A 13,371-nucleotide genomic window follows, 5' to 3' on the forward strand; every position below is an offset into this window, starting at 1 on the left:
AGAATGCCAAGAAAGGCTTCCCAGAAGAGGGTGATGCTTCAACTCAGAAAGTGTTACAGAAAACTCCCTGCTCTTAGTGCTTTGTTATATAAACAGCAAAGTGACAATCTGACTGATGTGAACAGACCAAAGTGACAACTGAATTAATTTCATCAAATTTTAACAAAGACTCAAAAATAATTTTATCTAAGTAGTTCCCAGTATCTCCATCCCATCCAAATTATGGTTTTGCTTTTAGTTTTTATTTATTTTTTTATTGAGACGGTTTTCACTGCTCAGGCTGGCCTCCAGCTCCCAGAATAAGCAATTCTAAGTCAGCCTCCTAAGTAGCTGGACTTCAGGTGCATGCACCACCACACCTGGCTTGATTTTGCTTTTTAAATGATCAAACTTCCACCAAGTAACATTCTGTCACCCAGTTAACTAGCGTTACTTTCTAAATTTCTAAAACTGTCAAAAGAATGAGCACCACTTTTCTTTCATTCTTCCAGTGATTTTCTTCTTCCAAGATGGATTTTAATTTCCTGGACCTATCCTACTACCATACTTTACTGTGAATCCTGTACTTGAGAGAAGCCATTAGTTCCAAAGTACAAGTACAAAGTGACTGCTTGACCTAACTTTCTAAATCTTGTCACTAAATGAGTCTTCCTTTGAGTCCCCAGCAGTTGACAGTTAAAAAAATCAGATGTGGAACGGGAAGTTAGCCAATACATTAACATCACTGACATTCTTTAACCAACTTTTAGGTTTAGTTGTCAAAACCTAGATTAGGGTACCTCTCACTAATGAAGCTTGTGTCTTACCATGAACAAAGATGGTAGCAACCAAGATGGAAACGCTACTGAAGTCAAGTCTACTATAAAATGCCTGTACCCCTCCCCAACCAAAGAGAATACACAATAAAGGGAGACAAGGACATACCGGTTGGGTGGAATAATAGAAAAATTTCTAGACGTGAGTCAGGACATCTGGCATGCACTAATTCTGTCTCTTATCGGTATCTCCCATTTACAAAACTTGCCATGTGATGTAGGGTAGGAGTGACTTAATTTCAAAGACCCTGATGGCTATAGTAATCCAGAACTCCCATCTTTCCCACCTAGAATATGTGGAAAAACAGCAAAGAACCTTTGACTCCAACAGACCGCCCCTAATCCTTTAAAAGCTAAGGAACTTCCGACTCACCCAACCCTAACCCTCGGCTGCCCTATACCCCCGACAAACTGAAGCACAGACAAATAAAGCCCATTCCACACCAGAGTCAAGATAGTGCGGGGGAGACCCCACTCGGGTCTCAAGTCGCAGCCCCCGGGAAGGCCGACCGACCCCATGGCGGGCTCATCTCCGCCCAGCAAATGAATGAATAGAACTAGAGAGGCGGACGCTCCGTCGGCGAGGGCTGCCACCGGAGACCCCGGGCCTAGACCCCACCAGTGTCGACCCCCTCCCACTGCCTGACGAGCGGTGCCACGGGGCCGCCGGCCCCGCCCCCTCCCTCAGGCCAGAAGGTGCGCGCCGGGCGCGAGACGCCGGAGCTGAGAGGGCCCGGGACGCCCCGCGCATCCGCCTGCCCTGAAGAGAGGAGGAGCCTGCCGGTCCCGAGCGCCGCCGTTCCGGCTCCCGACTTACCGCGATGCGTTGAGGGAGGGGGAGCGTCAGGAGTGAGGGCCCAGGCCCGTCCACCACCCGGCGCTCACAGAGCAGCGCGCGGCCGCCAGGAAACCGTCGCCACTGCCACCACCACCGCTACCGAGCGCTGCTTCGGGCACAGCACTCAGAGGGCCCGACTGCGTCACACGCCACCCGCCGTCAGAGGCTGGCTGAGGGCGCTCCGCCCTTGTCGTCTGCGCATTGGCAGGCGAGGCTGCCACTCTAGCTCGGCCCCGTTACTCATTGGGCAACAAGTCTTTTGAAACCGAACGTGAGGGCAGTCTTGGGGAGAAGAAGCGAGGGGGGAAAGGAGGGACGTAAGGAGTTAAGGGGAGGAAAAAGGGAGGAACGGTGGGAGGGACATGGAGGCCCACCCCTCCGCCGCGGCGGTTGGCTGGAAGAGAGTCGTGACGTCACAGAAGGCCCCTCGAAGTGAGCTGGTGAGTGGCTAGATTGGTGTGCACGGGCCGGGTGTGAAAGAGTGGTGACGCTTGCCGAGACTCCTCCCCCTTCCTTGGAGTGAAGAGACTCGGGCTGCGGAAGTGCCGACCAATCAGGGAGAAGACTCCAGGATGGCTTAGTAACTATTTTACCCTACCCTTGCCCCTCACCGGCGGGCGGTGATGGGAAGGTTTCCTAGTTGCACCGCTCTCACTTCCTGTCCAGACCACGTGCGGGGTTGGAGGACCCTCCTGGGAGGCCTTCCTGCCTGTATAGCTTGTCTGTCCCAGCCCCGAGGACCCAAATCCCTCTGACCCCCGCCAACCCCACCATTTTCCTCTGAATTCCTAAGATAGACCTGAGCATTAGAGATGCTCTAAAGGAATGGTTCACCATAGGGCCTGATACAAAAGAGGATTCTGGAAACTTGCCTCAGCTGCAATTTGAGAACCCCTTCCTCCGTAGGTCAAATGTTCCGGCCTTCTCTGAGTTAGTTGGGTTAATGTTTGGGAAAGCCTTTGTTTAGGGCCTTATTACTTTGTATCCTATTACTTATTTTCTTATGTTCTATGTCCAAGTCTCAGATATCAGAGTTGCGTTTTCCTTTTTTTGTTGTTGTTTTTTCTATTTTGCTTATTTGTCTCCCAGGTTGGCCTCCAACACGTGATCCTCCTGTCTCGGCCTCCTCAATGCTGGGATTATAAGCATATACTACTACACCTGGCTCAGAGCTATATTTTCATCTTCGTGGTGTCCCATTTCTCCTGGGGTCTATCACAGAAACCTGATATTACATGAGGGAGAGTTGGACATGTTCTAGAAACTAGACCTCTAGTGACTGAGTGTATCACACAGAATAAAGGAACTGTGATCAGAAAACAAACAATATGCATTTTTACTCTCCACTACCACCTCCTCCTAGGACATCAATACAAAACTGAAACGAGATTTGCACAAAATATAAATGAATTTCTCCCTATTTTCAGTAATAGCAAGGAATTAGAGATAATTGAGTCTGGATATGCTTGTAATCTCATCTACTCAGGAGGCAGAGGGAGGACACAGTTCAAGTCCAGTCCAAGCAAAAAGTTATTGAGACCCCATCTCAATCAGTAACTGAAAGTAGTGGTTCATGTTATAATCCCAGCTACTCTGGAAGCAGAGATTGGGAGGATTGACATTCCAGGCAACCCTAGGTAAATTGTTAGCAAGACCCCATCTCCAACCAGAGCAAAATGGACTGGCGGCATGGCTCAAACAGTGGAGTGCCTGCTTTACAAGTGTGAAGCCCTGAGTTAAAACATCAGTCCCACACACACAAAAAAAAAAGTGGTTGTGAAGATGGAATTAAGATAGTGAATGGAGGAAACATACACACAGTAGATGTTAAGTAAATGCTTGAAGAAAAGTTAATGTATGGCTGGCAGAGTGGATCAAGTGGTAGAGTACCTCCCTTGCAAGCATGAGGCCCTGAGTTCAAGCCCCAGTACTGAAAAAAAAAAAAAAGTTAATGTATGGATGGACAAATAGGAAAGCTAGTTTAAAGATCTAGCTGCAACCACCTATGCCCAAGTCTTCTGTTCAAATACCCTTCCTTGCCTTTTCTGTTTATCAAAAGCTCAGTAGCCAGTAGGTGAGGTAGTGGTAGGCAAGGTGACACATGCCCATAATCCCAGCACTCGGAAGACTGAGGCAAGAGGGTCAGCCTGAGCTACATAGTGAAACCCTGTCTCAAGAAAAGATTAAAGGGGCTTGTGGAATGGCTCAAGTGGTAAAGCACCTGCCTAGTATGAGACCCTGAGCTCAAGGTCCAATACTGCCCCCAAAAAAGTCATTAGCTTTCCCTGGGTAGTTACAGTAGCTCCCTCACTGCTTGTCCTGGAATCCTCAAACCCAACTATGTTTAAGCCTCTCCTCTACTTACTCATTTTGGTACCCTCATGCCAGGCACATAGGATGCACTTTAAAAGTTTGATAAATAAGTGAATTATTTTCTTAAGTAGGGTGATAGTAGAAGAAGTGCCAAGTTCTCTGACTTTGGAGTCAGAGAACCCTGGGTTTAAATCTGGGTCCACTATGTGTTAGTTGCATGAACTTGGGCAATTCCTGACTCCTGTGGGTGGAGATGACAGCTTTGCTTGCCTTGAAGGGCTGCTGGGAGAATTAAATAAGATAATACTGTAATTAGCATGATACCTGGTGTACAGTAAACCCTCAGGAGGTGATAGATACTATTTTTATGCTTTAAAAAAATACCAAGGAATCCCCATTCTAAACATTCTAAGACATGGGTTGTGACACAGTCAGGAGGCTTAAATGAATAAGCAGGTGAGTACATTCAGTTCAGAGCACTAATAGGTGTGCAGAAGCTGGGATCCTTAAATAGTGTATACTTATGGGAAGACTGGAGGAGGATACGTTGGATGAGGACTGCTTCAGAGAGAAATTTCCTATAAAATTGATGGTGATTTCTTAGGACCCCTATTAAGTATTTTGGTAGGTATATGGCCTGTAGATCATTCCCAGGGATTCCTGATTGAGGAAGGGCATCCCTGTGGAGCTGGGGCTTCCTGGCCCACACACTACTACTCTGTCTCATTCTCATAACACCCTTTAGGGTTACCACCACACTAAAGACAAGGAATTTGGGACATGTTCACAAAAGCTTGTTGAGCCAAACCTTGTCCTGGGTATTAGGAGCCCAGGGATGTCCAAAGTTCAATACTCCGCTTTGGCCAGCTCTGTCCTAGGAGCTCTTAGTCTCTCACATACATGACTTGAGAACTCTATACAGCTACGAAGGATTGGTGCTCAAGAAGGAAACAGACCTGAAAGGACTACAGAATCATGGAAAGGCGATGGTTCCAGATTTCTTATATGGTGCATTGGAAAGAACAGCAGAGCTGGAGTCAGACAAAGCTAAGTGCAAATCCCAGACCTGTGAGTTTTCAGACCTTGAGAAAATTATTTAACTGTCTGTGCCCCAGTTTCATTATCTATGAAAAGGGCACAAAACTTCATATTTTATAGCTGATTCCAATTAAGGTAATAGAATTTGCAAAGGATTGAGTACATGTTTAGCCCATAGTAAACACTCAGTAAATGCTGATTCCCTCCCTGTTTTCCTACAGCTTAGTAAGGAAGAGTGAGATTTGTAAACAGTAATTAGAATTTTAGAAATCCTGTGTGGGAATACCTTTGACTTTTAACTAAAGCAGTTAGCTCATTTCACCTAATGAATTTGCTGTATATTCAGGAGTTTAGCTTAATATTTTATACTTTTCTATTTGTCCAACTGATTCTGTTTATTATAGTAGCTTCCATTTATTGGGGCCCAGTTCTCTTTTAAATTGAGATATATTTTACATAATCTCCAATTTACTCGTTTAAAGTATGTAACTAGCTAGGTTTTTTTTTTGTGAATCCAATTTCAGTAGTTTTTACTTTAGTCACAAGACTGCGCAACCATCATCACTGTCCAGTTCTAGAATACGTTGATAACCCCTAAAAAGAAATCCTAGACCCATTAGCAGTCACTGTTCACGCCTTCTCCCAGCTCAAGCAACCACTCACTAATTTCCTTTTTATATGGATTTGTTTGTTGTGCATATTTCATATAAATAGAATCATATAATATAGGGCTTTTGTCTCTGGTTTCTTTCATTTAGCATAATGCTTTCAAAGTTCGTCTGTATGGATAGCATAAGTCAGTACTTCATTTCCTTTTATGGTTGAATAATATTCCCATTGTATGGATATACCAAATTTTGTTTGTCCATCAGTCAGTTAATGGACATTTGGTTGTTTCCACTCTTTAGCTATTATGAATAATGCTACAGACTAGTTTTTTGTAGATAGATATTTTCCATTCTCTTGTGTTTATACCTAGGAGTGGAATTGCTGGGATAGTGGTAGCTCTATATTTAAAAACTCCCCTCCCCACCTGTCAAATGCTTTATTTATTTCTGATTTTATGTGTTGATTTTTAAATATTTAAGTTTTGCAAAAATATTTATTAAAATGTAATTCATAAGCTGGATGCCAGTGGCTTACATCTGTAATCCTAGCTATTCAGGAGGCAGAGATCAAGAGGATTGAAGTTTGAAGCTAACCCAGGCAAATAGTTCGTGAGCCCCTGTCTCAAAAATATTCAACACAAAACAGGTCTGGTTCAAGCCCCAGTACTCCAAAAAAAAAAAAGAAGAAAGAAAAAAAAGTAATTCATATAACATGAAATAAAGCATTTTAAAAGTGAACAATTCAGTGGTATTTAGTACATTCAAAATATTCTACACTACTACCACTTTATACTTGTTTTTTGTGGGTTTTTTTGTTTTTTGGTGGGACTAGAGTTTGAACACAGGGCTTCGTGCTTGCAAAGCAGGCACTCTACCAATCAAGCCACACCTCTAGTTCATTTTGCTCTAGTTATTTTGGAAATGGGATATTGCAAATAGTTTTTGCTCAGGCTGTCCTCAAAACTGCAATATTCCCAATTTCAGCCTCCCAAGTAGCTAGGATTACAAGTGAGAGCCACTAGCACCCTGCTTTCTTTGTAGTTCTAAACATTTTCATCACTCTATAACAAGATCCCTTATCCACGAAGCACCATCTCTCTGTTTCCCTCTTCCTCCAGTCCCTAATAACCACCAATCTATGTTGTCTTAATGGATTTATCTACTGTGGATATTATATATAAATGGAGGACTGGCTATGTGGCTCAAGTGGTAGAGTACCTGACTACCAAGGCTGGAGGCCCTGAGTTCAAACACTATGTATACTTTTGTGTCTGTATTCTTTTACTTAGCATGTTTCATAAAGTTCATCTGGATTGTAGCATGTATCAGTTCTTCATTCTTTTTCATGGATGAGTAATACTCTTTTCCCTTCCCTTCCCTTCCCTTCTCTTCCTTTCCCTCCCCTCCCCTCCCCTCCCCTCCTCTCCCCTCCCCTCTCCTCTCCTCTCCTTTCCTTTTCCCTTTCCTCCTTCCTTCCCTCCCTCCCTCCCTCTCACTCTCCATTCCCTCTCACTCTCCATTCCCTTCCCCCTTTCCTTCCCCTTCCTCCTTCCCCCTCCCCCTTCTCCCTCCCCTCCCTTCCCCTTCCCTTCCCTTCCCTTCTCTTCTCTCTCTGTCATGCTAGGGATTGAACCCAGGGCCTCATACATGTTAGGCAAGTGTTTACTACTGAGCTACATTCCCAGCCTCTGGTCATTTATGTCTCTCTTGCATTCTTTGGGATTATTCCATTTTATTACATTTTTCCTCCTTATGACCTTTTTCTACTATTATCATTTTAGTAATCTCCCTAGAAATTACTTCATGCAATTTTTTTTTTTTTTTTTTTTGGTGATACCCTGAGTTGAACTTAGGGCCTCTACCATTTGACCATCACCAATCCTACTTTATGTATTCTAAGTTTACTGAAAATATACTGTTAATAAGTACCTTTTATAGAAAAAGTAGTTTGCTGAGATAGATGGGAAAAAGAACATTCCAGGCCAGATGAACAGGGGAAGCAAAGGTAGGGCCAAGGAAAGAATTCACTATGTCCTGGCTTGCACACTGGGAACTTCTTCTTAGAAGTTAAAGGGGACACTGGGCGCCAGTGACTCACACTTGTAATCCTAGCTACTCAGGAGGCAGAGATCAGGAGGATCACAGTTAGAAGCCAGTCTGGGCAAAGCAGTTTGAAAGATCCTATCTCAAAAATACCCATCACAAAAAAGAGCTGGTGGAGTGGCTCAAGGTGAAGGCCCAGAGTTCAAGCCCCAATACTGAGAAAAAAAAGTAAAAGAGGAGCCAAAGGAAGTTCTACAGAACAATGAAGATTCAGTTACTGTTTGAGTAAGGTTCTAGAATTAGATGGGAGAGCCTGGGTTGGATAGTTTAAAGTAGTACAAGAAGGATGTCTTTATCATGAAAAAGGTTTCTGAAAAGAATGAAGAATAATTTCTGCTCCACACAGAAAGAACACTGATTTCCTGAAGCTCCCTAGGAGGCAGGGGCAGAGTTTAGCCTGAAGCTGGATGTCTTTAGCACTTCTCTGCCTCTACTTCCCCTAGCCATGCTTGCTTCAACCCCGACCCCTAGCACTTGGTCTTTCTTAAATACTTAAATCTCTTTTTGATCTATCTAAACATTGTCCATCCTTCAAAAGCAGTTCAATTAAATCAATCCAACAAATATTGTCTGAACTCCTATGTCAGTTCTTGGGATAAGCTGGAGGATCAAGAATTGAATGAAACAGGTGGAGTTACCATCCTTAAATGAGCTCCCAAGAAGATGGGGGAGTCAGACAGGCAACAAATTATTTTGTTACATTGTGATCAGAACCTTTTGATAGAAGGCCAATGTAGTGCTACCCATAGAGTGGGGAGGAGAGCAGATCATGGGGTTTGAGGGTAGATAAGGAGAAAGTTGAGCAAAGTTTCATGGAAAAGGGGAGTATACTAGAATATAAAATTTGTGAGTGCTAGAGTGGAAGATGGCTAGACTATGAAGAATGTTGATTATCACATTAAGGAATTTAATCTTGATCCTAAAATCTATAGAGTGTTTGGTAAATAATTTATGCACAGCAAGGAAAAGACATGCTCAGATGTGCGAGGTTTTTTGTTGTTGTTTGTGGCATTGGGGTTTGAACTTGGGGCTTCAAGTTTGCAAAGCAGGCTCTCTACTGCATGAGCCACTCCCCTATCTGTTTTGGTCTGGATGGGGTCTGGAGATTAGGTTTTGCAAACTATTTGTGTGGGCTGGCCTTGAAACATGATCCCCCTGATTTCAGCCTCCCAAAGTAGCTAGGAGTGTAGAGGCATGAGCCACAAGTACCTGGCCAGATGTGTGTTTTTAAAAGAGCCAATGTGGTTATAATGGTGAGGATGATGGACAGGAGGGCAAGGAGACCCGTGAAGGTCTCATATAGGAAGCTTCCCTTGTTACCTACATCTCATTCTTTTTCCCATCTGCCCCCCACGTCTACACTGCCCCCATGCTACTGTGGGCTGGAACACTCAGTCTGCTTGTGGGTGTGTGGCATGCATGTGTGGACAGGGAGACTAGAGCAGTGACTGTAGCTAAAGCTGGAAACTGGTGGTGCAGTTTCAGGCATGAGCCTCTCTGGGCTATGTCTAGACACCAGGCAAATCCACTAGGAGAGCAAGTGATACCAGAAGACCTCAACAGCAGCAGCAGCTACTTGGACTATGAACAAATGCCAATTGGGCAAACACTGCCTCCGAACGAGGGCAAGGTTTAGATGTTTAAATGCTTGCTCAACTTCTCTAACTGTAAACTGTAAAAATTTACCTCACCAGATTAAGAGGATCAAATGAAAGAGTATACATAGAATCCCTGGCATATAACAATCCATTCTTCTGATTTTCCTCATATCTTTCAAACTGAAAGAAGAAACAGATTCAGAATCTGAGATCAGACCAGAAAAAGCTCAGACAGGACGAGTTTGAACTGTTCTTGCACATCAGATTGTATAAACCAGGTATATGGGTGTCTTCCATGGCACAATGCAATATTACCTCTAATTCTCACAACTCTATAATGTGGATATTCCTAGGTAAGGAAACAGGCTTAGGGCCATATGGTGAATTGCCCACATTTTCCAAATCCCCAGACAAGGTTATATAATACCTCAAGGTTCAGGCATGGGGAGTAGTCTAGAGGCAGGGAAAAGGGACCCAATCTCAGGACCAAGGGAACAAAGAGTCAAGATAGGAAACTAGGGCCAGGAGCAGGGACCTGGGGGTGGAGTTAGACAAACAAGACACAAAGCCCCAAGGCAGGAAACCTGGATCTAGATGCTGAAGTTATATGGAAGTGCTTATTTTAGCATGTTTAAGGCCCTGGGTTTGATCCCTCCCCACCTCCAGCACTGCAAAACAAACAACAACAAAACTCTTATTAATCCATTTGCCCAGAACCCTAAAGAAAAGGATGGAGGAAAATTCAAAGTCAAGAAAAGTCACTTTTTAGAATAAGACACCTTCCTTCCAGATCTAGAGCCCCTGAGTAAATCCCTACCATTGCTCAGCCCAGTGCTGGTCACAGAGTGGGCCTAGGTTGAGTTAGCAAACAAGACTAATGCATGAAAAAACCCAAAAAGTCAAGTTAATCAACACATTTGAACCTCTATTTCCCATTCTGCAAAGTGGCAATGATAGCTCCTTTGTGGGATTAACAATGTATAGTGATTAATGGAATGACCCCAGGTGCAGGGGTCCTCGTTCTGACATTTACTAGGTACTAATGTATCTCTGGTTTCCATTGGTAAAGCAGGGATATTAATATCAGAGGATTTTTATGAAAATTAAATGAGGTAAAATAAAAGGTAGAAATGCACCTGGGACACAGTGGTCCTGCTCAGAATGTGTTAATTATTAATTGAGGATTTAAATGGGAAAGGTGTTATGTCTGACTTAGAAGTCCTCCACTTGGTGCTCTGACAAGTCCTCCATACCCGCAGTTGGGATTTTCGGTTCCCTCACCCTCCTTCTTTATTGGCATAAAATGGTCTTGCGGGGGCGGGGGGGGGAGGTCCCCCTTTACAGGTCAACCGGGGTCAGGGTGGGGAAGGAACCGCTTCACTGGGGATCAACCCCCTCACTGTGAGGAGACCCTAGGCTGGGGCAGAAGATACTCTTCCTGTACTATGCCGGGTGGGACAGGGCGCCATCTCCTGATCAAAGGTCGACACGGCAGTGGCCCAGAGTTTCTGGGTGGGCCTTCAATATCTCACTATATGCAAGGTGCTCCTGCCCTTGCTGAAATGCCCTAACCAGATCTGATAAGCAAAGTTTGGAGGGACGGCTATTGTTTTAGAAGGGCGAGGCTAGATAATTCGGTTAGAATGGGACGGGGGGGGGGTGGAGAACAGAAGAAACGGGAGCCAGGGAGTGAGAGAAAGCGGGGAGAATTAATTTTATGTTCTTTCAACAGGTGACAGAATGCAGCTGAGAGGTAAGGTGACAAGGTGGCTTATCCAACATGTCAAAACAGGCGTCCAGCGTTCTTACGGCTGCCCTCACGCAGCGAGAATTAGTGGCGCAGACAGGGCGGGGGAGGTTTGGTTTGAGGAGACGCAAGAATAAGGGGGAGAGTCAGGGGTCGGGGTCCCCCAAAGCGGGGAGGAGCCAGGAGTGGATGCGGGAGCAGTTTCCTCCCGAAGTTCCGCCCCAAGCGCGCCGCCCCGCCCCGCGCCGTTCCCGCTCCGGTCAGCCCCCCAGCCGCTCGCCCCCCGCCCCGCCGGGGCTCCCCGGGTGCCCCGGTTCCCGGCTCCCGGCCTGCGCCGATGCGGCCTTCGTGCCGCCACCGCTTGGGTGAGTATGGGGATGGCGGTGCCGGGCCGCTGAGTAGCCCAGCAGCTCCGGGAACTCGGCCACGCGGCCGGGCCTCCGCAGGCCCGGCTCCCAGGTGTCCTGGTGCCTGCCGGCCTCCTGCGCACTGTCCGTATCCGAGGAACTGCTGGAGTCCTGACCCGCAGCAGCTGACCCTCTCCCCTTCTCTCCCCTCCCCAATGTGGAGCTAGGTGTGCAGGGATTAACGCTCTCCGGTCTTCACTCCTCGGGGCCTCCTGGTCAGGATTCCTCCAGGTGCGGCGGATGGAGGCGTGCGGGAACCTCGGAGCCCCATAGACTAGTGTCCATTCTCAGCTCTGCCAGTTACTAGTCTGTCACTTTGAGTAAGTGTTTTAACCACGGTGAACCTCAGTTTCCTCTTCTGTAAAATGGAAACAGAGTACAGCGCCTACTTCATAGAATAATAGGATTTAAAAAGACAATATGTATCAAGTGTTGAGTTCAGAAAGTGAGTTCTGATGGGGGCGGGGCAGCTGAAAAGATCTCCAGGAACTTCGGAGAGCTCCTAAGAAAGCAATTTTCATCTAAACCTGGAGGCCCAACTTCAGGTAGTGAGCTGTTGGTCCTCACATGTGGAGAGTAGGGTAACCAAGTTGGAGGAGCCTTATAAATAATCTAAACGATATGCTCCCCCTGTTACACAAGTGTGGAAACAGGCGGGGAGTGATTAGTGACTTGCCCAAGGTTACACAGCCGAAAGGGAAGCCAGGCATGCCACTAAGAAGTGGAATGGATTGGTTTTTGTTGTCGTTTCTTTTCTTTTTTCTTTTTTAAAATTTTATTTTATTGTTTTTACATTTTCTCATATGTGTATACACTGTTTGGGTCACCTCTCTCCCCTGTGGGCCCCCCCCACCTCTCTTTGTTGTTCCTTCCTTCCTTCCTCTCTCTTTCTTTCTTCCTTTTTTTGAGACAGGTTCTTGCTATGTAGATCAAGATGGCCTCATATTGAGGTCCTCCTGACTCGGCCTCCCAAGTGCTGGGATTACAGATGTGTACCACCATGCCCAGCATTTGTTTCTGAGACTGTCCCTTGAACCACCTCATTACCTACCTACCAGGGTGGGTGATTCCCCGCAAAAATCTGGTCTTCAGTTAGGATCCCAGAGGTTCCTGAGAGAAGGAGCCAGGAGATGCTGGCTTCAGGAAGGAATGTTGGGAGGAGGGACTAGGTCTACTCCAACTTCAGTCTGGGTTTGGGCTGGGTGGGGAAGGTGTACCCCAGGCTGTGAGATACTTACAGCCCCTTTAGTGATGATCCAGGGAATGTGCTGGATCTGGGAGGGTCACCAGTGTCACTTCCAACTCCCTGAGAAGATCCCTAACTCCCTCTCAAAGGAAGAAAGAAAGGAGAAATTGGACAGACTGCCTGGTCTGGCCTGGTGGAGAGGCAGATGGTGAAGGTAGATGAAAATGCAGAGGCGTGTTCACCTGGTTTGTTCTGGAATGCCAGGAGGCCAGCCTAACTGAGGTCAGAGTTCTTCCTGAGGGTGGGACTAGAGAAGAGAGTCCTGAGGGTTGGGCCAGGAAGAGTTATGACTCAATTTGGCAAGGCCTTTGAGACCAGAAAGGCAGGTTCTTTATGTGTCTGGGGCCAGCTGTACTTGGCATCAAGAAGCCTAAACTCTAGGGACAGGCTCAGGGAATATGGCTAATTGGCTCATCTATGTAGAATTTGTGTTTTCCATTTCTTCCTCCTTTACTCTGGTCCTAATCTGACCTTTTTGCCTGAAGCTCTGGCCCAGACAGAAAAGGGTCAAGAAAAATGATAGTTTCACAGCCCACATCTCCCTACTGCTGGCTCTTCCATTTGTTTATGACCCCGAGTAGATTCCTGACTCAGTTTCCCCTTCTATGCACTGAGGGGGGCTAGGTTAGGATTGCTGGTGTATAATTAGCTATTAGAG

At 45.9% G+C, this 13,371-nt stretch overlaps 1 protein-coding gene across 4 annotated transcripts in view; it reads right to left on the reverse strand.

Moving 5' to 3' along the window:
* Nucleotides 1-1,906, reverse strand: part of Nup98 (nucleoporin 98 and 96 precursor) — a 109,289-nt gene extending 107,383 nt beyond the window's left edge. For 2 of the 4 annotated variants that reach the window (XM_020169148.2, XM_020169145.2), the window contains exon 1: nt 1,633-1,906. The gene's annotated coding sequence lies outside the window, so the exon portion shown is untranslated. The remainder of the gene's footprint in view (nt 1-1,632) is intronic. The other 2 variants (XM_020169147.2, XM_020169144.2) reach the window with 1 other exon arrangement.
* Between the last annotated feature and the right edge of the window lie 11,465 nt (nt 1,907-13,371).

The sequence above is a fragment of the Castor canadensis genome, chromosome 1 (genome assembly GCF_047511655.1).
Source record: "Castor canadensis chromosome 1, mCasCan1.hap1v2, whole genome shotgun sequence".
NCBI lineage: Eukaryota > Metazoa > Chordata > Mammalia > Rodentia > Castoridae > Castor > Castor canadensis.